Source organism: Ursus arctos, unplaced genomic scaffold, assembly GCF_023065955.2.
Source record: "Ursus arctos isolate Adak ecotype North America unplaced genomic scaffold, UrsArc2.0 scaffold_10, whole genome shotgun sequence".
NCBI classification, from domain to species: Eukaryota; Metazoa; Chordata; class Mammalia; order Carnivora; family Ursidae; genus Ursus; species Ursus arctos.
Genome location: NW_026622764.1, coordinates 6,706,533 through 6,732,995, shown reverse-complemented (window position 1 = coordinate 6,732,995; position 26,463 = coordinate 6,706,533).

Genomic DNA, 26,463 nt, shown 5'->3' with positions numbered 1-26,463 from the left:
ACAATACTATTAAAATTAATTACAAAAATAATAAGGAAATTATGAAAAACCTTAGTGGAATTTATTTCATCTCAAACATACTGATATCTGTGCTTCATTAGAAAATTCTGAGGACATTTCCAAACTATTAAACCTTTCGATTGTCTGATTTCATCAGATGGGGAGAGGAGTGGTAAGATTAGCCATGTCTGCCTCTGTTGACTCACCTTGTTCATCATCTAAGAGGTGTATCCAGGTGGACAGTGGGAGCTATAGTATATCAGAGGGGTTATGCTGTCTTGAGATAGTAAAGAGAAAATAAGTGTCAGCACTTTCACCATGAATCACAAGATAACTTGCTTGGTATCTGTCTCAGCTAAAGTTTCCAAATACTTACTGTAGATCTAACTGTAAAAATTGACAACATAGAGTGAACCAAGACTTACATAAGTGAACCAAACAAAATAATGTCTAAAGAGTTAAATTACAAAATGTATACACCATGTAGGGAGTACTGGAAAACTTAAGGATAGCAATACAGAATGTAGACAGTTCTAACTACTGTTTTCTCTGTGTCTTGGCTCTTAGCATAATGATACTTTGGTCTATTAACTTTACACACCCATAAACTGTCCTCCACTAATCATGTGGTAAGCCTACTAACTCTACATTTCACCCGTCCCTTCCCACAAACCATAGTTAATAGTGTCATAGATACCGTAATAACTCAAATACTAAAATTGCTTCTATTTTGTTTAAAAAGGAAAATGACATCTTTATCATTTTATATATTTTAGCAAAGTTGCAGTTCATGCTCCTTTTATTTTATTTTATTTTATTTTTTTAAAGATTTTATTTATTTATTTGACAGAGAGAGAGACAGCCAGCGAGAGAGGGAACACAAGCAGGAGGAGTGAGAGAGGAAGAAGCAGGCTCGTAGCAGAGGAGCCCGATGTGGGGCTCGATCCCAGAATGCCGGGATCACGCCCTGAGCTGAAGGCAGACGCTTAACGACTGCGCCCCCCAGGCGCCCCCATGCTCCTTTTAATCCTAAAATAAAATGGTCAGGTGAGTCTTCCACCCTGGATACTTCATGAGGACAGATGTCATATTTGTGTCTTTCTCACCATGATATATACAGATCCTAGTATATTACCTAGCCATATATTAGACAATCAATATTTGTTGAATGAAAGAACACACGTCTTTCTAGAGTATCCAATCAAATTATAGATGTCGTTAGTCAAGGGTAATTAGTATTGGCTAAGTGTTACACTGCGGTAAGGAGTATTTCAAAATTTCACCGGCTTTGAACAAAAGGGTTTATTTGTTGCTCAATCTTCATGCAGTTTGGCTGAGTGAACCTGCCATAGATCTCTGCTAACAGAGGCTCCACCATCTTATTACGAGTCTCAATGCAAGTTTTCAAGGTTTGCCAGAGCAAGGGAAAAGAGCACGAAAACTAACACAGCAGCTCTGAAATGCTTCCACCTTGAAGTGATGTGTTCTTATAGCACTCAATTATATTAACTTCCAGAGGGTGGGAAAAACTAATCCTCCCAAAAGCTCAGAAGGAAAGAAGAACCAGAAATATTGATGGGCTGCAGTAAGGACGGTCTCACCAAGAGACTACAAATACCGTATGTGCTTGAGAGAGATTTTATTTAGAAACAGCCAGTACATAACAAAATACTGTAATTAACTTTAATGGCAATGTCCCTGGGAGATATCACGGGATAGATGGAGTGTTAGTGGTGGGCACACACACACACACACACACACACACACACACGCCTATACTTCCAACACATTAACAGTTTTATGGAAAAGAGTTCAAAGACCTAGATGAGAATTCTAGTGGTCATCTACTGAGTGTATTTGGAGATATAATTTAACCCTTTAAAGCCTTACTCCTAACTATGAATTGAAGGATGAATAACTAAGAAGGAGCAAAGTGTCTCTAGTACATGGAATCTGTATTTGAATTCTGACTTTGATACTCAATTCCTGAATGTCTGTCAGTGACTTTCATAAATATCTGAGCCTCAGTTTCCTTACCTTCACGATGAAGATACACTATATACTTGAATGGTTACTGTATCAAATAAGATGCTGTTTCACAAGGTTTCCTGAAACCATAAGTCATCACCGAATACTAAGAATTATGCTTACTTCACACTATTGTGCCCTGATCCTGGACATTCAGCCTCCAGAACTGTGGGAAATAGATTTCTATTGTTTCTGTGTCATTTTTGATACAGCAACCCAAAAAGACTACTAGGCACACTAATATCATCTACTGCCAATAAATTCCCATTATTTTAACTCTCAAAAGCTCTAAGTAATAAATCTCACATAGATGTTATAACAAGGATCTTGTTTATAAACTTTTAGTTCAAAGTATTGTGTATCATGGAAAAGACATTAGCCGCTTTGTCATAGTCATCAAGCACCCAACACAGTACCTGAGACATAAGATAAATGTATGTGTGCATTGGACTCAGAACACATTAAGACCAAACCCCAGTTACTCCATCCAATTACTTAAAACAGGGCAAGCAAATCGTTTAAAGAGAGAAACCCTCAGTTGTCTTGTATTACACTATAAATAATGATAATATTTGATTGACAGAGCTGCTGTGAGAATTGATGAAAGCATGCCCCAAAATAGCAATTCTCCTTCCCACAAAACAAGTGATTAAGTTGTAGTTCACCAAACTTCCCACTGAGAAGCACTAGAACGTGTTGGGGAAATAAAGTGTACAGGAGCTAGCTAGAAGCATTAGAGACCTACCCAAGTTGCTAGGACTCGAGGAGCCAAGACCCAGAGATGAGGGGACCTCGCTGAGGTGCGACTGAGCACGGTGCCCTGTAAGTCATTTGCCAATTCCTATGTGGCCAGAGTAGAGAGGTGTGAAGTCCAGCAGAGAGCGCACCCCAGAGGATGGGCACCCTGGGCACAGATGATACCGCCTTAACCCCCTTGGAATGATTCTTCAAGCAAACAGGCACGTTGGAAGGGGAAGACCAATATACAAAACATGGTCTTTTCTTACATATGGCTAATAATAGCTTAATTTGTTTTCATGGGGGAAAAAGTATAATTAACTAAATTGAGACACAGGAAAACTCTGCCTTCAATAAACATCATCTGCTTCCATAACGTGGCGTTTACTTGACTTATTTTTTCAGACTCTGGTTCTTATCTTTGTGCATACAAGAGCGATGTTCATATTTCAAAAATAGAAACAGTGTGAGAAGAGTCTCTATGTCACCCTCTACATGTGTAAGTAGGATCCAAATATCTCGATTCTCCACACATTATCCGGAATTACTGAGAGGAATTCAGAGATGGGCGTAATTCACTGCACTGAACGAAAAACAGTTTTGATTGTCAGAGCAGAGAAGCTAAGAGAATGTTTTTCAGAAACTTCCCCAGTTCATTGCGATAATAGATACCTGAAGGAAATCACAGAAACAGGTTAATCATCTCAAGAAGGACGCAGTATAAGAGGTTTATTCGTAACAGATGTCTACATTTAGGCTTACAGAGGAGGCTGCCAGGGCAGGAGTCGCTTCCTGACACTTGTGGGAGTCTATTAGAAATGTGCATGGTGAATATAAATGATAATGTAAACAGGAAATACCAGGGAGAAACAAATTTCAAGGTATAGAAATTAGGCAAAACTTCTAAAAAGAATCCTGCTTTTTCTTTTCACATGTCCCCATACTGCTTTTTTGTCAATGTGTCTGGCATGCTTGTGAATACTCAGGGGGTCCAAGGGGCTGCCTATGAATGTGTAGGGCTCCATCTCAGTGACCTATTATTACATGGTCACAGAAATACAGACCGGAAGGCAGGAGCATACAGCAGATTTCTGTAGCCCTGAATTACTGCTTTGGTCTTTTTGCCATTTCTTTGGAAGAAGACTTCCAGAAGTTCCTGGCAAGTCTGAAGGTAGAAAAACAAAAACAAAACAAAAACAAAAACTCATTGAAAGCAACTCTTCATTCCCCGTGGGTGCCATGACTGAGAATACAAATCTCAGTACTGAATCACACTCTTCCCTGCAATTCCAAGACCCAGCAGGCATACAACTCAGGATGACTCTGGATACTTGAAGATTAATCACTATTGATCTGTTAAGAATACCAAGAGTCATCTGACCCCAGGAGGACCGTCAGAATTGCAGTTGGTGACAAATTTGAGGAGACCTTTGTTTTTAGAAACATGAAAATATTCGGGCTATTTAAAAGACTTAATGATAAAAGTAAAACATTTAGCTAGTACATCAGACTTTATAAAAAATTGTGTAAAAAGACAAAAAATAGAAATCAAAACCAGTAAATAATATTAAAAAATTTTAAAAAGGAATGTACTGGGGCACCTGGGTGGCTCAGTCAGTTTAAGCATCTGCCTTGGGCTCAGGTCATGGTCTCAGGGTCCTGGGATCGAACCCAGCATTGGGCTCCAAGCTCAGTGGGGAGTCTGCTTCTCCCTCTCCCTCTGCCCCTCTGCCTGCTTGTGCGTGTGTACATGCTCTCTCTCTCTCTCAAGTGAATACTTTTCTTAAAAAATCTTAAAAAAATGTACTGCTCATCAGAATGATATTGCTGGAATTCAGCTTCTAAGAGTAAAAGAGGAATGGAGTAATGTCATTTAGGTTTATAAGAGGAAACCATTTCTCGACCACGTAAAACCATTCCAAAAAGATAATATTGTCCTCATAAATATGTTATTCAAAAGATTAATAATAACTAATGGTCACTTTGACTCTCAGTTGTCTATTGAAAGTTGGTACAGGTAATTGAAAATCAAATGCTGCTGCTCTATGCTGTTGTATTTCGGGTACGTAGAAATGGCAATTTTCCTCAACGGACACATCCTAATCACAAATGGAGTTGACTTAGGTCTTCCAGACTTGTGGAAGCCAGCTTTGTAAATGTCGTTTCCACTGAACAGTAAAATGCTGTGTGCGCAACAAATTTTGTGGTTTGCTGGATCACATAATACCAGTTCATCACAGGCAGTTACTTTGCATAGTCATTCGGCTACATGTGTCGCAGGGTCAGATGCTCAGTCCTACGATCTGCTTTTGAAATGGAGAATAATCATCAACAAAAAAGAGCCAGTACTGTGATTCTCCTACTAGGGATTTTCAGAGGCTCTCTAGACCTTCCGTTTCTGCCATTGACCCTTGTAGGTCATCAAACCCAAGACGTAGGGCCCTTTCTACTACATTCTGGAACTTCCAGAGAATTTTACTTGATCCAGACCCCATTTAAATGTGTCAGCCTAACAGGTTTTGTTCGATGGGTCAGAGCAACCTACGGAAATGTGCCTCCGTCTTTATGGTAAGCAAGGTACAGAAAATTGTGTCTCAGAATATTCTTAAAATCCCCAGATCATTGGACTTGTTGGAAACTCTCCCGTTTGTCAGGCCCTGGACTTCCTTGGGATTTGTATCTTTCCTCTGTCATATATACTCACTAAGGTTTGCTGCCTTCCACTTACCAGATCCAATTAACACAATGTCATCAATGAATGGATAGGGTGGTGTTCAATGTGTTATTAAGATGATTGCAGTACTTGAAATCTACGTTTCTGCAGAAAACAAGAGAATTGACATTATCCTGATATAAGAAAGGGCAGTGAGACTGCTATCCACGGCTCATGAGGCAAAATGATCTGAGTATCTTTGCTGAAGGGAGTTGAAAAAGAAAGCATGCTGCTACATCAAAAGTTGCATGCCAGATGCCCAGAGACTGTCTTTATTTGTTTCAGTAGAGATAATACACCTATAATCATGGCTGGAATTGATCTCTCCCCCCAGGTATACTTTTAAAAATCCCTAGTCATTCTGCAAGGCCCACTTGGCTTTTTCACCAGACAATCGGGCATATAGAGACCCACTAGGAAACACTCTGAGCCTTTCAAGGCTTCAATGATGCCACCATGTTGTTTTGTGTCCCGATGGATGCAATAATGCTTCTAGTTTGCTACCATGAGAGATGAAGGGTTAGAGAAGACAGTTTCAGGGCTTCCACTCAACCCATCCTAACATAATAGGTCCTCACAGGTCTGGGAACCCATGTGGAAATTCTACATGTGCCTAAGTATATCTGTTCTCACTATATATTCTAGAATTGAAACAATAACCACAGGATGGGCTTGTGGTTCGACTGCACCCCTCAGAGACCGACTTGGGCCAAGACAACGTTTATCACTTGACTTCCAAAATTTCTACTTTGAGCAGTGGATCTTGGTAGAATCTAGATTAGTGTAAACAGAGAGAGTCTAACCTTGTGTCATTCAGGTAAATGGCTAAGAGTTACGTTTAGGGAAAGACTTGTTGGAAGAATCTCAGGTATAGAAGTGGGCTGTGATATGGGTTCTTCCTCAAGTAACCTCACCTCCTATCAATTGAAGAACATCAGGTTTGTGAATTGACTTGGTTCGGAAAGTGAGCAAGACGCAATCAATCCCCACTGATGCAACTCGAGTCAATTTCAATCTAATAGACTCCAAATCATTCAATTATATATGTGAGACAGGACCTAAAAGGGCCACCCATCTATGTCACCCCTAGGGATTTATGATGAATTAGCCACAGTCACAGACACCTGAAGCTTACCCTGGTAATCTGGCACACCTTATCTGATAGTGAGGTGTCACCATCTAGCCTCTACCACTCTGCCATTACCGTTATAAGAATAGGTTTTATGCAGCAAAACTAAACTGAACTAAAAACAAACAATCTCTCCTAATGGGGGGTAGGGAGAGGGAAGCATTAAAAATTGATGATAGAATTAATTATTTTTTAAGTTGTTTTCTTAGATTTTGTGATGTTAGTTTTATTTCACAGCTTTTGAAACATTTCATTTGTCGTGGTTGTTTTTATCATTCTAAATAATCATTATTGCACTTTTTTGCATTTATAATATTGCACTTTTTACTTAAAAGGACTTCAAAATTGTGTGAGCCATTGAACCCACAAAACTTTGCTCAACCCCTGGATCTATTTTGACGGCAACCTCACCCAATGCCACTATGGCCCTTGGAGGAGAGACACTATCTCATTTCTTCAGGAGGCATTGTCCAGCCTTGCCAGGGAAATGGCGAGGGAATGGGAGGAATGTTGAGCATGTTGTATAAAATTAGTCCACTCCAACATGCCTTTCTGTTAGAGCTTTTGATTTCTTTAGCACAGGGGTGAGCAAAGCACCAGAGAGTAAATATTTTGGGTTTTGTGGGCTGTGTTCCAATAACACTTTATTTATGAAAACAAGCTGGCTGGGCCAACCTAGCCCATGGGCTGACCTGTGATATAGAGTGTGCCCAGCAGCTCTGGCAATTAAATCCCATCGATTGAGATGACTTAATTAACTAACTTAGTGATCTATCAATGCCACTCCCTGTTGGTTGAGCTAATATATTAAATCCTGCTACTAGGTGGGTGTATCCACATCACATCTTTTTGTCCTTCTTGGTCATCAAATCCACTCCAAAACTTTCCCCCAGTTTCCTGTTAATTCAAATTGAAGATGTTATGCAACTTGTCTAGTATATAGAGTCGTTTTTCCCTGAGGACACCATCTCTGGTACTTCCTTCTCTGGGCCAGCTGGGATCTGACTTTCACTGTGGGCCTGGGAGCCATTAACATGGTGAGAAGAGATATGCCTGGTCGAGACAAGGACCCCTTAGGGAGATTTAGGGGTTCAAAGCTCTCAGCATCAATTCCATCTGCCCATGTGTCTCCATCCCATGTGCCAGTAGCATCCTTCTTCTCTTAAGAATCCTTTAGGAGGAACACCCTGGAGGGTCACATTCATCAATGCTGTAATCATGTAATAATTGCAGGTGGAGCCTAGAGCTAATTTTCATCCTTCCTTTTGGTGGAGCTACAGAGGATTAAGGCCATCTTTAAGGCTGTCATGGCGGCCCTCTGAATTTCCATTCATGCCCTGAGTTGGGCATATATCCAAGTCTTTCAGTTGGTCCAATTCCCTGAGTAGTCTCTCCATGGCCATCTGAAACAGCTAGCCATGCCTTACTTGTTACACTTATCACTGGAGCTGTAGCGGCTCAGAACACCTTGCCCTCTGCCTGCTCTCATGATGCCACCATATGCCACCATATGCCACAGATCACGATGCCCTATGTCCCCCAGCAAAGAGATGATCAGTGTACTCATCCAGTATGAGAGTAATCCAATATCAGAATTCAACTCTGAAGTCTGTTTCCTGGGGCCATTGTTAGTGACAATTTCCATACCAAAGTCTCAGAAGAAATCAATGTACTCTCAGGAGGGGAATTGAAAAGATCTAATAGAATTTAATGAAATGACTAATTTATCATGGTGTTATTTGGCTTATGTTAGCTAACTGTGGATAGTAAGAGCCCCAGGGTCAGGTGGAAAAGCATTACCATCCCAGGTCTGAAGGAGCAAGAAAAGGGTGCATTTGTAGGACACAAAAACTGGTAGCTGTAGATGTTGGTGGAAGGCTGACCAGTAGCCTTGCTTTGGGCAGAGGAAGGCAGCCACAATGCAGACTAGCAGGGAGAAGCCAGAAGAGTAAAAACCTGGCTTCTCTCTCTTCCTGCCATCTATGATTGCTGCTGTTGTCTATCGGTTGTCACCATCCAGATGACACAGGATGAGAGAGATGGGTTGATTCTATCCATAGAAATTGCTTCCTGGGACAAAGTACCGTCAGAAAAAGAGTGAGGAATAGAACAGGTGGGATAGAATTACAATATCTAGCACAGAGATCTCGTATCTCATATCTCCTTGCCTTTGACTAGTCTCAGTTTCTTCATAGGGAAAATAACTTGTATTATTTGCTTAAATAATTAACCACTTACAAAGTTTGGGGCTCACAGTAAGTATTTACTAATCTATAGCTGCTTAGATTATTACTCGAGTGCCACAAAAATATTCAGAAGAAGAGGATATTCTAGAAGGTATGTTGTTTGATGTTTAAGTACTTTGAATGCATGTGCATCAAGTTTTTCAAATTATCTGCAAAACAGGTATAAGAAAATCTTATAATCTGGATTAAAGAGCAACCATATTTAAGGACAGTTACCAGAACAGATATTCGGTATTGAGGTGTTTTTTTTTTCTTTTTATTACTTGTAACAAGACACAAAAATATTCAGAAGATTTGATTCCAGGTGTAGTACTTTCTGATAACTAAAATGTTTGTTTTGTATACACAATGTATTATTATCTATGGATAATCAATGTTATTTACAACCTGTAGAATTTAAGGTTAAATAATTTCTAAGATACTACATAGCTACCTAGTCCAAGAGGACTTCTGAAAAACTGCCTTTACTTATTAATGTTTGTATCAGATAATAATGGAGGGGGAGGGGATGATCATTTGATTAAGAATTAATATTTATTAGGGATACCAAAGGAATGCTACACTGGCTATCTAAACAGATGTCCAACTGTTGAAGACAAGAATATGGGGAATATTACTTTAGAATCGACTAACAGCTTTTCTATGGAAACTGCAAGTTAGGATATACCAGGCTTGTGGAATCTGCTTTCCTTCCTTTTTCCCTGTGACAGGTATCACGGTCTGTGTGTTAGCAGAGGAGGATATCTGCTCATGTTCCATGTCTTGATTCTGGTCCAGGATGTGTCTTGATGTTCACTATGAAATTTTAGACACTGATTTTCCTAAAGAGAGTGGAAAACCATTGTAAGAAGGGGAGAGCTTTACTCAGTTATCAACCCTGCTATTTAGAAGGGCTTCACAAGATTGATTTTTGGTTATCAGAAGGCTGTTTTTAGCTTCAGAAGATTAATCCAGTGGGAAAGAAATTTTATCAGTGATTGGAGTTGTTTTACGAAACCCAAAGGGACACATACGGCCTGAACAACACCTTCACCAGAGGTGGGAGAACTTAAGGTCAACACACAACTGTTTTCTTGCTACTCCCTTACACCAGGCAGAATGACTTACAGAAGGGGAAGTCTCAAAAGCAGAACTGTAGGACATCTGGTTACCTTGTCCAGATGGCGAAACTCATAACCAGCCCTGTTACAATTGTTACTTGGGGTCTTGATCTATAAAGGTTCAGGTTTTTCAGTTCTATAATTTTCTTTGCAATCTGGGCATTCAATGATTTAATGCCGGATAAGCGTGCTTGGAGAAGTGCTCTCACAGCCCTGAGACATCTCATAGTGCCCTCATATCCTTAGACCAGAAAAGGGCACATCATTTCCTCTACTGATAGGACACCTGGGGTGACATGAAAAAGGATCGTCTTCTCAACCCAGTTTTGAACGTGCTGGTTTGTTTTCTCTCTGTCCATGCAGATCTAAACTGAAATGCCATGGGTAAGTCATGGATGGAGAGGACTGAGGGTCACATCTAAGCCAAAGCTGCAAGCCACAAGAGCCTGGCAGAGGAAACAGGAAGTCAGCACCTCAGGGAGAAAATGACAGTGATTCAGGAGATGGGACAAGGTGATTACAGGAGACATGAACGCGCTGCAGGTCAAGACACAAAGATGGGAGCAGTGGTTGGTTTTGAAACGGCCTCACCTCCTAACAGATTGTCTTCTCTCATGGTAGGCCCTTGCAATCATTTGTCAGGGGCTCTTTCTGGGTTTGTTTCGTCTTGTTTTAATGAACACAGCTTGGAGGAATCCAAAGTCCTCTGCAGCCTTGTTTCTAGCTGTGCCAGAGCTAGCTGGACCCTGTAGTTTGCATTCTTAAAGGGTTGATAGATGGTATGGGGTGGGCAGGTAGGGAGAAAGAAGCAAAGAGAAGAGGAAACAAGAGAAAGGATAATGAGCATGGGCCTCGTGAGAGCAAGGAGGAGCACAATGTTTTCCTCATAGCATGACTGAGATGAAACAAAAGCTGACCATGATTTGACTAATTGTAGAAGCTGTTTAATTGGAATACACCACTTCATTATACTAGTCTATGTAACTTGTCTATACTTGCAAGATTTCATAATATAAACTTTTTTTAATAGTTGAAGCTATTGATAGAAATGGAGCAGTGTGTGTGTGTGTGTGTTTACACGCATGTGTACGTGTGTGCACAACTTTCACACACGTGTTCTGTGTTTGGGAGAGGGAAACTGAGAGTATAGGCAAAGAGAAAGAAAAAGTAAAAAATCAGAAGTGTTATATTTATGTAACCATAGCCTTTTGGGCAGGAGCTTATATTCCACACTCAGGAAAACTGAGATACTCCTAGAAAAGAATATTGGTCCAATTTGAAGAGCTCTTATGAACGCTCCGAGCGATGTGGTGGCAGAAACAAGTTAGACATTTATCCAAGTGTCCAGGTGAGAAAGCAACATCTACACTATGAAGTAGGTCAAGGGGATGTAGATGAGGTCACAGACATGAGGAACACAACAAAGATATAGGTAATACAGCTAAGAAATGAAACACAGAAGGAAAGGGGGGAAGAAGAGAACAAAGAAATTTTCAGAATGTTTGAAACCAGTGATGGGGGCAATTTTGAACCACGACTGATAGAGAGCCTAGGAAAGACCCTACTGGAATGTAGGCACAGGAGACACAAGGAAAGGGAACATTCTCTTCAATGTCACCACTCCCAGCTGATAGCACGTTCCTTTCAAGGGTTCCTTCTAATTACCGCCCACACTCATCGCTTCCTTTTCATCGCTACTGCCGGTTAACTACTAAGAACTCAGTGTTCACACTATTCCCTGTCCAAAATTCCTAAACCTGTCCTTTGAATAAATCTATCTGTCCCTTATTCAAAATTCTCTATTTCCCCACTGACTAGAGAATAAAGTAAAAAAGGTTTAATGCTATATCTTTATTCTCTAACTCCTACCTTCTTTTCCAGAGCTATTTCCTATTAAACTCAACATGACATTCAATTGAAGTCAAACTAGTCTCCTAACTGAAGCGTGACTTCATTCATGATCCTCTCAATATCCTCTTTTTTTGCCTTAAAAGCGTTCTCCATTCTTCAAGGCATGGCTCTGTTCCCACTCTCTCTGTGATGGTTTCTCTGAAAACTAGACCACAATCAGTCCCTTCCTCCTCTAAACAACTCCAGCATCACACTGAGATGATGGCATATCTTTGTTGGATGCATAGCATATTCGCTTAGTGCACAGGTCACGCGAACAGATGGAGCTCCATTTGCCTCTCCTTGCTTAGTGACCTCGGGAAATATCTTAATTTCTCTGAGTCTCCGTTTCTATATGCTCAGTGGCTTCCCATCTCAGCCCTCATTAAAGATCAGCTTCGATTCTACAAGACTGTGCGTGATTTAACTTCTCTCCAAATCTCCGATTTCTTCCCTTTCCAGCCCCTCCCTCAGTCAACTGGTTACAGCCACAGTGGTCTCTTTGCTGTTTCTTGACCACACTGAACCTAAACCAAGTCCAGGCAGCCTTTTGCCAGCCTGCTGGCTCTCCCCGCAGAGGGTCACCGGACCAATTCCCCACTTCCATCAGTCTCTCGTTAATTGTCTCCTTATCAAGGAGGCTTTCCCTCACCATCCTAGTTAATGTATCCCTACCACCCCAGCCTGTATGTTCCCTGTTCCCTTCCCTGACTTCACTTCTTTGTCCCATAACATGAATACCACTTTCCATATTGTATGTGTGTGTATGATTGCCTGGTTTCCTTCCCTGGAAGGTGAGCTCTGGGGGGGAAGCTGCTTTGCTTTGCTCATTGATCTATATCCACAGATAGATCATGGAGGGCGCTGGCTCATACTATGATCCGTATAAATATTTTTTAATGTTTTTTATTATATTATGTTAGTCACCATACAGTACATCCCTGGTTTCTGATGTAAAGTTCGATGATTCATTAGTTGCATATAACACCCAGTGCACCATACTATACATGCCCTCCTTACTACCCATCACCAGTCTATTCCATTCCCCTACCCCCTCCCCTCTAAAGCCCTCAGTTTGTTTCTCATCGTTTTTTTTTTAAATAAGTGCTGAACTCCCAGGTGTGTGGAAATAGAGTAGAATAATCTATTCATAGTTCTCAATAATCTGAAAATTTTATGAACATTATTATTTAGTTGAGGCACTTTATTTGCAAAAATATTATAAATCTAGTATATATGGATTAGGTGTCAATTATTTCCTCCCTTTCCAGTGGTTTGAACATTGATGTCAGCTTTTAACGTCTGCTATTTTATTTTATTTTATTTTTTTTTAAAGATTTTATTTATTTATTTGACAGAGATAGGAACAGCCAGCGAGAGAGGGAACACAAGCAGGGGGAGTGGGAGAGGAAGAAGCAGGCTCATAGAGGAGGAGCCTGATGTGAGGCTCGAACCCATAACGCCGGGATCACGCCCTGAGCTGAAGGCAGACGCTTAACTGCTGTGCCACCCAGGCGCCCCTAACGTCTGCTATTTTAGAAGGGAAAGAAATGCAATCTACTTCTCAGCTTTGAATGGATTGGATAAAGGAGAAGAAGAGCATGTAATTTTTATTATTTTCATGACTTGATTCACCTTCCCTTTTTTAAGAATGGGATCACTCCATAAAATTCTCTAACTTTTCTTTCCTATTTTGGTTTTTGGAAAGACTTAGAAGTAGAAGGCTATTTGCTGGTCCCCGGGGAGTAGTGGTACTATTAAAGGGTGAACAATAAGAGGAGTTTATGTGAAAGAGGAGGAGGGAATTTGGACTGTCAGACTTGTCATGCATCAAGTTCTGGCCTTTGTCTATATGAGGGTACTTATTCAAAATGGAAACAAATGAACTCAATTTTTTAAAAAAGATTTATTTAAGAGAGAGAATGAGTGGGGAAAGGGGCACAGGGAGAAGGAAAGAGAATCTCAAGGAGACTCCGCACTGAACATAGAGCCAGACATAGAGCTCAATCCCATGACCCTGAGATCATGACCTGAGCCAAAATCAAGAGTCAGATGTTTAACCAACTGAGCCACCCAGGTGCCCCATGAACTCAATTTTTGAACATCAAATGCATCCTAGTAAACATGAGTTATGCATTCTCGACTCCAGCAAAACAGTTGACCTGTTCTCTAACTGCAATTATTCTCTCATTGTTTTGAAGACTGAAGCTTGCAAACATCGTACTGGAAAGCTCGTTTGGGGAAATATTTTCTGTAATTTAATCTACTGTTCTCCGTAATACAATTTCAAAGCTAGGCCATTTGTTTAGCAGGATGGTCCCTGTCTAATTCTGTGAGTAACTGTATTTAACTGGTTTTTTTAGGTGAAAGGAGGAAGGAGAGGAACTTTAAGATATCAGGGAGGGAGAAAAACCATGAGAGACTCTTAACTATAGGAAACAAACTGAGGGTTGCTGGAGGGGAGGTGGGTGGGGGGATGGGGTAACTGGGTGATGGGCATTAAGGAGGGCACGTGATGTGATGAGCACTGGGTGTTATACACAACCGATGAATTATTGAACCAGCATCTGAAACTAATGATATATGTTGGCTAATTGAATTTAAATTAAAAAAAAAAGAAATGATGGCAACTCCAGTTAGTGACTGGCCGAGGTGAGCAGTCGCGAAGCTCTATAAAGTGGGTGTGTTGGGAACATTTGCATAGGGGGATATCCACAGGCCGCCACGATCACATGTCGTCTCCATCTTCCACATTCTAGCAATATAATTTCTAATGCTTCTTATTCTGCTATTTTACTCAGCTACGAATTACTGTCAAGATTGTTTCTCACATCATAATCCTTTGATAACCTATTTTTTGGCATTTCATTTTGTGGTTTTTTTTAATCCCTAAATCTTTCTGGCCTGTAGATCTAATATAAGTGAAAAATAGTAAAATGTAAAAGAAAACATAAAATTTGCTGGCTTTCAGGGCTGTGAGAAAGCAAATGATTAATTAAATGCCGATCTTACCACAATGAAAATGCTAACCACCCTTGCTTTAAAAATGTATGTACTAAAAAGAAAGGATGTACTGAAAATTAAAATACATTACCTTTACACATTTTTTATTAAAAGTTTTTTTTAAACAAATGTCCTCTACACATCCTTACTTCCCTCCATTTATCTCTTGCATTATCTAAAGAGGAATCTCTACTAAAATATTTGTGTGGTTTGTCCCAAAATGTTATGCAAGGTCAGTTTTTACTCTGAAAATTATGAGGGATATGCAAGAACACTTTGGCTATAGAATAGAAAAAACTATTCGCATTAATGTCAGCATGAGGAAGTTATTTGAATTCTGATTTGGGTGATAAGTCTTGAAATGCCTCAGAGCTGTCATACATCAATGCTTGTGGTGTATGTCTGTTTATCACAATATACTTTGGGCCAAACTATCTCATTGTACTTAAAGACCCAAAATTCCTTCATTAAAAAAAAAAAAAATCGAAAAACAAAAAAAAACATAAGCGCATGTTGGTGGCTCAGTCAGTTAAGAGTCTGCCTTCAGCTCAGGTCATGATCTCAGGGTCCTGGGATCAAGTCCAGCCTCAGGCTCCCCGCTCAGTGGGGAGTCTGCCTCTCCCTCTCTCTCCTCTGTGCTCTCTCCTTCTGTCTCTCCTTCTCTCTCTCTCTCTCTCTCAAATAAATAAATAAAATCTTTAAAAAAACAGAAATATAATTCATTTTAAATGCTTTGTTTTGTTGTCGTTGTTACTTATTAGCTGTGAGACTATGAGCAATTTAGTTGAACTCTATGACTCTGTTTCCCTATTTCGAAGAGTTACTATGGTTAATGATGCCGTGTAAGGCATGGTTGGCCATGCCCAGGTCAGGGGTGGTTATTCATGGTCATCGGTTATGTCATGACTGATCAGCAGCCCACACTGAATTGTCATCTGGAACTTACTTTCAGGGAAGGAATTCTAGACACTAGATAAATTATATACCAAATTTCCTCTACATGCAGGATGTACAAGTAAATTCTGCATTCCCAAAGGCCTTTTTACACAAAGTTTACTCAGATTTCACTAACAGAAAGCCCTTCCTGGGACATCAGTCATCAGGATGACATCGGACTAAAATAACCAAAGTCATATTTACACATATGACGTAACAACTACTGCCAAATTTGAAGTAATTTGAAATAAGTGTAAATGACGAATACAATAATACAGGTTAAACGATGCAACAATATTACTTAAAATCATCCCTTGCATTTATTGTTAAATAAAATAAAAATAATTCTTTTAAAGATTTTATGTATTTATTTGTCAGAGAAAGAGGGAGAGCAGAAGCAGGGGGAGCTGCAGGCAGAGGGAGAGGCAGACTTCCTGTTGAGCAGGGAGCCTGATGCAGGACTCAATCCCAGAGCCCTGGGATCATGACCTCATGATGGCAGATGCTTCACCGACTGAGCCACCCAGGTGCCCTAAAATAAAAATTTTTTAAAAAGAGCATCGTTTAGTTTGGTTTGCAAGTTTTTTAGCATCTCTCCTTAACCTCTCAGATATCATTTTTTGATGAAGAAAAGGCTACTATGTGTAAATAAGAAGCATACTGCTCTCTTTGCTTTATAATTTCAAATTTTTAATTGTTCAGAGAAGTAAAAATATAAAAGTAAAAATGTAAAATCCATCTGTACCAATGTGATTCAGGAAATGGCATTTGACAGAGGCCTTAAAAAACACAATGTGCTTTGTCCTTAGAAATAATTTACTGACATCATACATTTGGAGCATAAAATTAACAACAATTGTTACAATATAAATAAAGCAATCACGCATTACTCATTTAACCACATAAATGGGAAACTAATTTTATTTGTTATGTTGATAGAAAATGTCACAGAATAATTTCTGTTCATCACCTCAAAGATTTTTCTTTTTTTTCCCCCCTAATTTGGGTTTAGCATCCAGTGACATGGAGATAATTTCCCATCTGTAATTTTTTGCCCCATTTAGGCTATTAAACATTATAACCTTGTATTTAGGATGGCTTCATTAAATATGTGTGTTCTCAGCAATCTGAGTCCTCATATCCGTCCATAGCATCGTGTGCTACCAGCCGTTCTGTTCTCTCTCATGGGTCTGTAACAGTAATGCCACCAAGAGAAGGCTGGGAAAGAGCAGGGAAGCCTAAGAATAGCACACCAGCTTCGAGGCAAGGAGAGCCCAACAATTTCTATGTGGAAGAGCTTCTGATAGTCTGGAATGTGACACCAAATTACACAAGCGAGCGAAATATTGAAATTTATCTTCATGTGAACAAGAACAAAAACAGAAGCAAAGTGCAGCAGAGAAGACTCTTAGGTCACTGCAATGTCACAGCCAACGAAGCTCATGCTTGTGTCCCACTGTCAAGCACCGTTAGATCTCGAGGAGGAATGTTCCTCTGTGATCATATTATTCCTGAAGGGTCATAGGACGAGGTACTTGCGGATGATAACAGATAAGCATAGACATAATACATATATATTTTTATAGATAAATAATGTGTATATATATTCATATTTTTATAAATGTTTTCTTCTGGCGAATCAATACCACGTGGATTGGCCAAAAAGAATGATCTCCATTGTCCTGAATATATTTTCCCCACATTTGATGAATCCATGTCAACAAGGATAATTATGTGCCCACATTATTTTTGGGACCCAAATGTACTCGTCAGAAAAAAACAAGTACAAGTTTTAGGGGGTCTTGTTGACTTTTTTCTCCCATCTTTGTACTGGAATCATTGAACTTGTCCAATGTGTCACGAGCTGCCAGCAGCTTCCTAACATGTCAAGACTGATTTTGACAACGTGCCTGCCTCATCCCTCTGTTACATGTTTAGTACACCACGAGGGCCACATCACCAACAATGTAAGTAAGTGCATTTCCTGAGGACCAGAGCTATTACCCACAATGCTGAGCAGTAGCTGACTGTGGTCAGCAGCAACCAGTTAGAATTATCTAAAAGTAATTTTTCTCTTTATTAAAAAATAAGCTTTATTCAATAAACAGGCTAGAGGTTCTTGGTTTGTTTTGTCTTGTTTCATTTTGTTTTTTAAGAAAGTCTAATTGATTTGTTGAAATGTACCTGTTAGGTCAATTCTCTGAATTTACCACCCACGTGACAGAAAGTCTGATTATTTCAGTCATTTTATTACAAGACTTCTAACTTTTTAATCAAGGAATATTGTAAAAGGAAACCAAATTCGAATATTAGTTCTTCCATCAGTAGCACATGTGACTTTACAACAACCTGTTATTTTTCAGGACCTTGGATTCTCATGTGTAAAATGAGTGTATTGGTTTTCAACTTATTCTCATTGTGAAACTGCATAATGAAGTTACTAAGAAGGTTGGTGTGGACCCTCAAAACATTCCAAATTGTTTTTCACAAAGAAAGGGTGGAGAAACTCTCCACGCTGCTCACTTAGTCTACCCACAGGCCCTTCTCTTGGGTGATGAGAACTGGACTATATGGATGTCACAGCTGTTGCTAACTGTCCAATATTGATTCCCAAATGCTTGCAAATAGCCCCAGGCCTTTGCTACAACGTGGAGCTAATTCTGACAATGATTTTCTACATGTAGACACAGTTTAGAAACTTTGATTATTCCTGAAGCAAAGATCGAGTGAGCCTCAAATATCTGAAATACATAGGATAATTTCTTTTCAAAAGGAGCCCAAGTTTTGAACCTGGGTGGCTCAGTCGGCTGAGCACCCAACTCTTGTTTTCTATTCTGGTGGTGATCTTGGGGTCCTGGGATTCAGCCCTGCCTCAGGCTCCATACTTAGCGTGGAGTCAGCTTGAGATTCTCTCTCTCCCTCTGCCCCTCCCCCCACTCATACTCTCTAAATAAATAAATTTAAAAAATATTTTTTAAAAAAGGAGCCCGAGTTTTACCAAAAATTTTAAGCAATTTACAAATAATTTACTAAAATTCTGTATTTGAGGCAATGGGTTATGTAATTATACGAGTAATTTGAATTGAGTCAACCTAGGCAAATATCATCTTAAATTTTTTTTGGTTACTTTAAGGATTTTTAATTATTACTTTACATATTTTTAAACATTTAGCTATATTGCAAAGAGAGGATCAAATTAATTAAGATAGCGTAAACCTGTTATTAGCCAAAACATGATAAATAATATCAAAATATATATTTACAATGAGATTCTAATAATAAAGTGATGTTTATCTTGTTATCATAAACAAAGTTCTTTCTGACACATACTCCTGATTCTATTTCTTTACCAGAATGCACGAAGTATAATTTGAAAATTAGTTTGACTTTCAGTTATTATGGGTGCTACTTTAACTCATTAAGTGTGTTTTTTTTAATTAAAAGAAACATAAAATACTCAAGAACAGATTAAGTGATTTGCATCAGGTATTCAAAATCAGTTAGTGTCACCACCAAGGGAAGAGGGCTTTTTTTTCCTTCCAAGTAAGCCATGCACTGCTCTGTGCATTACTTATTTTCTATTAAATATGTCTGATTAAAAGCATATGATAATAGGACTGCCTTTAAAAGCATGCTGGGTTTGTTGCCATCATCTTCAAACTTCAATCATCTCTCACTGCCTCTCAAAAAGTGGCACAATTCTTAAAATCATAATGGGAGGACCAGAATATATTTATTCAAATAATCAGGAGACATCAACCATATTCTGATGTTTGGGATTTTGGGGGGGTGGGTGTGGGAAACAAGAACCCACAATCACAAAGTTTGAAAGGTAGACACAATGCCATCTAGTAAAGTGAGCGGATAATAGCACAAAGCTATTTCTTTATATCTGTTATGTTGGCCTTTCCTCCCACCCGAAAGCTTAATGTCATCTGTAAGCAAGGAGATTTCACTCTGTGCCCTTTTTCTGGATCTTTTATATAAAAAAACCTCTAAACAGTACCAGCTTTGGCAATGGTCACTGGAACACCACAGTGCGGTTCACGCCAGATGAGTCTTCAGTCGTCCCTCCGTGTAATTTAAATTCATGACCTCACTCTATGAAAAACTGGCACTCCATTAAGAGAGACCAAGATTTCTTTTGTTTATCCGAGGAATTGGGCTTATTGCTGAGAAGACATATGCTCTCATTGAGAATGTTCTTGCTCTTTTTATTCACAGTTGAAGAGCAAGCAACTTGCTAAGAGATTTAAAAATAAAGCGAAACAAACACAGAGACAATTAAGCTCTCCCAATAGAATTAAGTTGACAAACATTTCACTCAGGAAGACTGACTCTTCAAAACAGGCCTTGTCCCTAGGTGAGAGTAGAAAGCTGACTTTGATTTCGGGATTTAATTTCCTTCGTTCTGGTCCACTCTTGTCATTTTCGGTTCTTCGAATAATTACAAGGGTGGTGGGTATGTTATGCTCCCCCTCTCAGCTGCCACTCTGCCCTCTTCAAGCCAGGGGTGGGTCCACACAGAGGGTTTCATACTGCGGACTCAAGTTAGCTACCCACCCAGAATCTTAAAACCATATCATGTTGAATTAGAATTTCTGTAAATTCTGCTGATGGGCTCCTCCCTGAAGGAACCAGTCCAAAGAAGCTGATTTTTTACAGATCCTCTAGATGGTAATGCTTTTGTTATTGTTCCCATTAATGTGTTAATTCCATAACATTCGTTCCACACTCCCTACACCCAGTCACCGAGCTCATGATATGTTCTGCCCTGTGACATACTTTGGCCTGTCCCTTGAGCTCCTGACACCCCCTTCCTATCTGTGCCATTTTCTATGACACCCCATATATGTTTATCCCTGGCTGCTCTACCTATCTTGCTCTTGGCAAGTAGTGAGTTCATTCCCAACCTCCCGCAGTCTGCTCCATGTCCTTGCTGTGACCTTGGATAAATGGATGCAGTACCCCCGCTTCACATCCCCAGCTCTTCTTTGAACTTGGCATCCATCAGGGCTGGAGCCATCCCATGTATACCCCTTCCCTAGGCTTGTCAGAGTGCCCAGAGCTCCAGTCTTTGCTCAGAAAGTAATGCCCTATGAAGCCTATCATCCAAATACTGATCATTTCAATGTGCTTGCTGGACTGCATTTAGAAAAATACACATTATGTTTTAATTCAGTCATTGATGAGCATGTATTCAGAGCTATTTGCAAGACACTAGTGATGCTATATATTGCAAATAGGCATATTTTATAGAAGAGAAAGAATTCTGTTTGCAATGTTCCTCATATAACTTTATAATGATGTATGATTGGTCATGAGGAATGCTTATCAAATATAAACATTTTAAATGTTTTAAAGCCTGATAGTTTCAGTAGAATGTAGAGAATAAGGTTTTGTCATCATCCGTTATCTGACCTTTATGTGAACAAATCCAGTAGGTGGATGAATATTACATGTTTTCTTTTTAGTCTGCTTCTCACTGGTAGAAAGGGAACAGCACTTGGAAGAGATTCCATCTCTCCACCTGGAGTCAGTCACTCTTATTTAGAGAGACTAAGGAGGCATGGAGAAAGATTGATTTCAGCCAGTTGTATGATAAGCCAAAGGCTATGCCAAAGAGAGTAATGGTACCATGCAAGTAAGTAGCTTTGGCGTATACCAATGTTCTGTAATACAGGTTAGCTCATCTTCCCTCAAAATAATTCTGTTATGTATGCAGGAAAATTTTCTCTCCTCATTTCAAAATCTGGAAAACAAAGAATCGGTTATCTTTATTTTTTTTAAAGATTTCATTTATTTATTTGAGAAAGAGAGCATAAACAGGGGGAGGAACAGAAGGAGAGGGAGACGCAGACTCCCTCCTGAGCAGGGAACCCGATGTGGGCCAATTCCAGGACCCTGAGACCATGACCTGAGCCTAAGGCCGACGCTTAACCAACTGAGCCACCCAGGTGCCTCAATTCCTCTTAATTCAAGAAGCATTGTTGGGATGTAAATTTTGTGCCTCTCGTGTCAAGACAGCCAAATCTAGTGGGTGGTAATAATGATGAGAGAAAAAGTGAGAGAAAAAGTTCGACAGAACATGGAGACTGCTATCAAAAGCCCGTCTGAGAAGGTTTCAGTTTATTTAGTGAAAAAATCTAAATCATTGATGATTTTGAACACAGGAATGTTATAATGAGAGATTTGTATTATCTCTGTTTTACAGGTGAGAACAATGAGGTTTAAGATGATGTCATATAGCCATAAGGTCACACTGACAGAAACCAGCAGAGCCACAATTCACACCTGGGTCTATTTGAGAGGTCCTCTCCTTGGCCAAAGCTGAAGATAAAAGAAACATAAAAGCCAAGGGTTGGAGGTGGGGGATAGATGGGAGTGATATTTTAAGGATACAGATGAATAGATTTAGTCATTGTTGACATACAGGCTGTTGAAGAAAGGGACGAGGAAATTAAAAGATAATTTCATATTTTGAAACCAGGAAAATGCCTTGTTATATACAATGGGTGGTAGGTTATCATTGCAGAAACAAAAAATCTGGAATGACAACCCATCTTGTACAGTGTTCTTCTAAATTATTAAAAAGAATGACTCAAGGCATCATGTTGACTAAACATGTTTACTGCATTAAAAGTGACTAACATTTATTTATGGCCTCACTTTTTAATTTACAAATTCCTTCATATGAATCATTATATTTGATTTCTCACGACTTCATGAAATAGGCTCTAGTGGTACAGAGGAAGAAATTAAGGCTTAGGGAAGATGCTTCACTTGCTTAATGTTACGCAGTGAATGCAGGATCAAGTTGGGGCATGCATTTATGTTTTCTGATTTCAAATCCAGGATACGAGCAGGTTCTTAGGATATGATAAATAGTCATAAGCACTTTTAACTTCCTTGAATCAAATGGAATACACAGAAATCCCAAACTAAATAGAACTACTTATCAATCTATTGAAGTGCCCCAAGGGAGATTTAGATAAGCTTTGGACATGATTTCTACTTCACCAAAGATATGAATACCTGACTGAAGCCGAGGTGAAACAGCCTTATCTCCAACACGTGAATAATGCTGATAACCCCCTGTCCTGGCAAGATTACCTGTGGCCCTTTTACAGGCTGTGGAGGTGGTCTAATGACCTTAGAGATACCACATCAAATTCTATGTTACCTAAAAGAGCAAATTTCATTACAGTCTTCAAATCATATCCTCTTCATTTTAAAAAATTCTCTGATCCTGAATACAGTAGACAGTCTTACTCCAAATTGGGCATGGGGCTCTTTCCGATGGTTTTCCATTTACTGTGGAATCAGAAGTTTTCCCTGAGCCTGTAACTCCCTACTCCCATGTCCTACCTTGTGCTTTTTCTTTTTAATTTTGAGAATCCATAAAACCAGTAAAGACTTTTCCCACAGCACACACGTGACAATCAGTCTTTATCACACAGAGAAATGTAAGGAGGTGTGTGCACACCCTTGTCACATCATTAGGCTGCTGACCACTGCTCTGAGAGTTTCCTCGAGAATCTCCGTAATTTGGTGCTCTGGGCCTAATGGCTGACAAATTAAAATTACTTCTGAAAAGAACAATAACAATAGCAAAAATTTACTTAGCAGTTATTATGCTTAATAATTAGCAGTTATTGGGGCACCCGGGTGGCTCAGTTAGTTGAGCATCAGACTCTTGGTTTTGGCTCGGGTCATGATCTCAGGGTCGTGAGATCAAGTCCTGCATTGGGCTCCATGCTCAGTGTGGAGTCTGCTTGAGAGACCTCCCTCTCCCTACCCCTTTACTTCTCCCCCTGCTTGCTCTCTCTCTCTCTCTCTCAAATAAATAAATAAATAAAATCTTTAATAATAATTAGTTATTATATATTATGTGCTTATTTTTACTTGCAATAAAAAGGAGAAAACAAGTGATATTTTGACAATGAAACTGACCAATCTCAGTGGAAAAATAAATCTTTGCAAGTCGTTCCATGCTTCACAGAGACAAGTGGGGTAGAAGGAGAGAAAGGGGGAAACTCCAAAGTCTTTATCGGTTCTTCCCGTTGCTAATAGTTGGAAGAGGTAATCATTTAGGGCAGCAAATGAATGAGGCTTCGGATACAGTGGCAATTGTTATATATCGAGCCAAAGGGGAGACAGCTAGGAAGAGGAGTATAGGTCGTCTCAAAGGACAAAGACAGTGAATAAAAACAGTTCATATAACTTCTTGGCCAGCTCCACTTGTAGGAAATTATTTGCTCCATTTAAGATGGCTGCTATGGATTATCTTCTTGGGGAAAATCAATGGTATGTACTAGATAATGAGTTATGGGACAGGAAAGTTGACGTAGGATCACATGGATTTGGAGCCCTGGGCATATGGGAAAAATTCAAGTTGCTTGCTCCTTGCCAGAATTCCAGCTGATTTCTAAGGCAGAGAGGAGGAAATGAGTTGGTTTTGAATTTCAAAAATCATTACCTCAATAGTCACATGGGGTGCACATGGATTATATCTACTTCTCAAACAATCCTAGAACGTGGGAATAGTTTCCCATTATATTTACTTGGAAGTTGAGAAAGTCACACAAGAAGTATACTCATGAGTTAAATTAGAGTCAGAGAGAACAAAAAGAAAGGATAATGGTTAATTATTGCTAAATATGGGAACAAAGTTTGGTGGTTGCTGGGGAGGGTAGAAGGTAGAAGTCGCATATAAGCAAGAAAAATTTGAAGGTGAACATTTTCCACGGTGGATCTGTTTATCCTTCTCTAATCACCTAAAAGCTAGGAATCATCAAAAGAGTTTTATGAAAGGAGAGGTAATACTTCAATTAGTTTAATTATAAAGATACTTATTGTAACGTAACTTTGTGAGACATGTACAAATAGATATGACACCATTGAAACATTTTTATTTGATGGAAAACTGCATTTTTATTTATTTATTTTTTATTTATTTATTTTTTTAAAAGATTTTATTTTTATTTTTTTGAAGAGTTAGAGACAGCCAGAGAGAGAAGGAACACAAGCAGGGGGAGTGGGAAAGGAAGAAGCAGGCTCATAGCGGAGGAGCCTGATGTGGGGCTCGATCCCATAATGCCGGGATCACGCCCTGAGCAGAAGGCAGACGCTTAACGACTGCGCCACCCAGGCGCCCCTGGAAAACTGCATTTTTAAAAAGAAAATAAAGAACAAACCTCATTTGCTAGTTAGTATTTATAAATATATGCATAGTACTTGTTATCAGACTCTACACAGTTGTTTTTTTTAATTTCATGTATACTCATCATATATACTTAATACCTAAGTAGTAATTTGTTTACCCATGATTTTAAATAATATGCTACAGAATCATCATAATTAGATATATAGTATCCTCTTTTATGTACTATAATTTATTTAGACAAACTTTTATAATTTGAAATGTAAGTTGTTTTCAATCCTTAAAAATTTTAAACAATATATTGCATCTAAATTTCCTTATAACAAACTATTTTAAATGGAAATTTGGCCTTAATTATACATTTTGTAAAAGTTTTGTGGCATTTTTCTGATTTGCTCACCATTAAGAACCAATTTAAACCCCAGCCTGATATATGAGAGGATGTATTTATCCCCGGCCTTGTAAGTACTGAAATGATACATTTCAACTCCCCATTTCATAGGTAAAATGGAATTTGATTATTGCCTTTTCTTTCATTTGATGCTTATTTGCCTAAAAGTTCTCTTAAGCACATTGGCCAATTGATTCTCACTTCTCAACACCGGTTAGTTTCTTGGCCCATTTTTCTATTGATAGAGTCAATTAGTATTAGGAGATACTTGGATATTAAATACCAAGATTTAGGTTGTATACTGCAACGTAACCTGTATTGTTACTTCTTCACCATATAGAAGGTTCCTATCACACAGTTAAATTTACTCCTCTTTCCCTTGCCCTTATGTCTTTGCCCGTGTGTTTCCACAGGCATCCTTTATGCCAACAGCATGTATTTACCTACATTTCATTTCAGGGCTTCTATGGTTCAATTTTTTACATTTAAGTGGTTGATACATCTGGATTTTATTAGGGTGCGTGTTGTGAGGTAGGGGTTTAACTCCATTTTCCTTTTCCACATGGTTTGCCAATTGGCCCAATACCATATGTTAACTAATTTATCCTTTTTCCCCTGATGCAAAACGTCATCTTCATCATGCTACCGTCAAGTACATCTATAACGTGTATTCGGCCTGTTTATGGGCTCCTTTTCCGTGCCATTTATCTGTCTGTGTCGTCCTGTGAACGGGTCTGACATCTTAACCACAGAGCTGGTCCGAAGACTTACAACACAGGAAGTTGTCTGGGATGGGGATGGGGGTGAAGTGGGGGAATCGAAAATTGATGATGGGAAGTAAGTGCAGGGGGTCTAGACCGAGGAGCGATCAGCGTCGAAAATCTCTGAGAAGACCAAGAGCTCTCCTTTCCCTTGACACAAACTACAACAGAGCAAATCCACAGGGGGCAAGGCATCCCAGGAGGAGAAAGCCAATGACAAGAACAAGCAATGAAGTTTAAGATGGCCGCCTGTCCTTCTCTCGACCGACTCCCCAGCGGAGGAAAGAAAGTTGCAGTGTCATTGTGAGCTTCCAAGCCAGCGACTGAAGTCAGAACAAAGTTAGCCGACTGACAGGCTGTCTAGA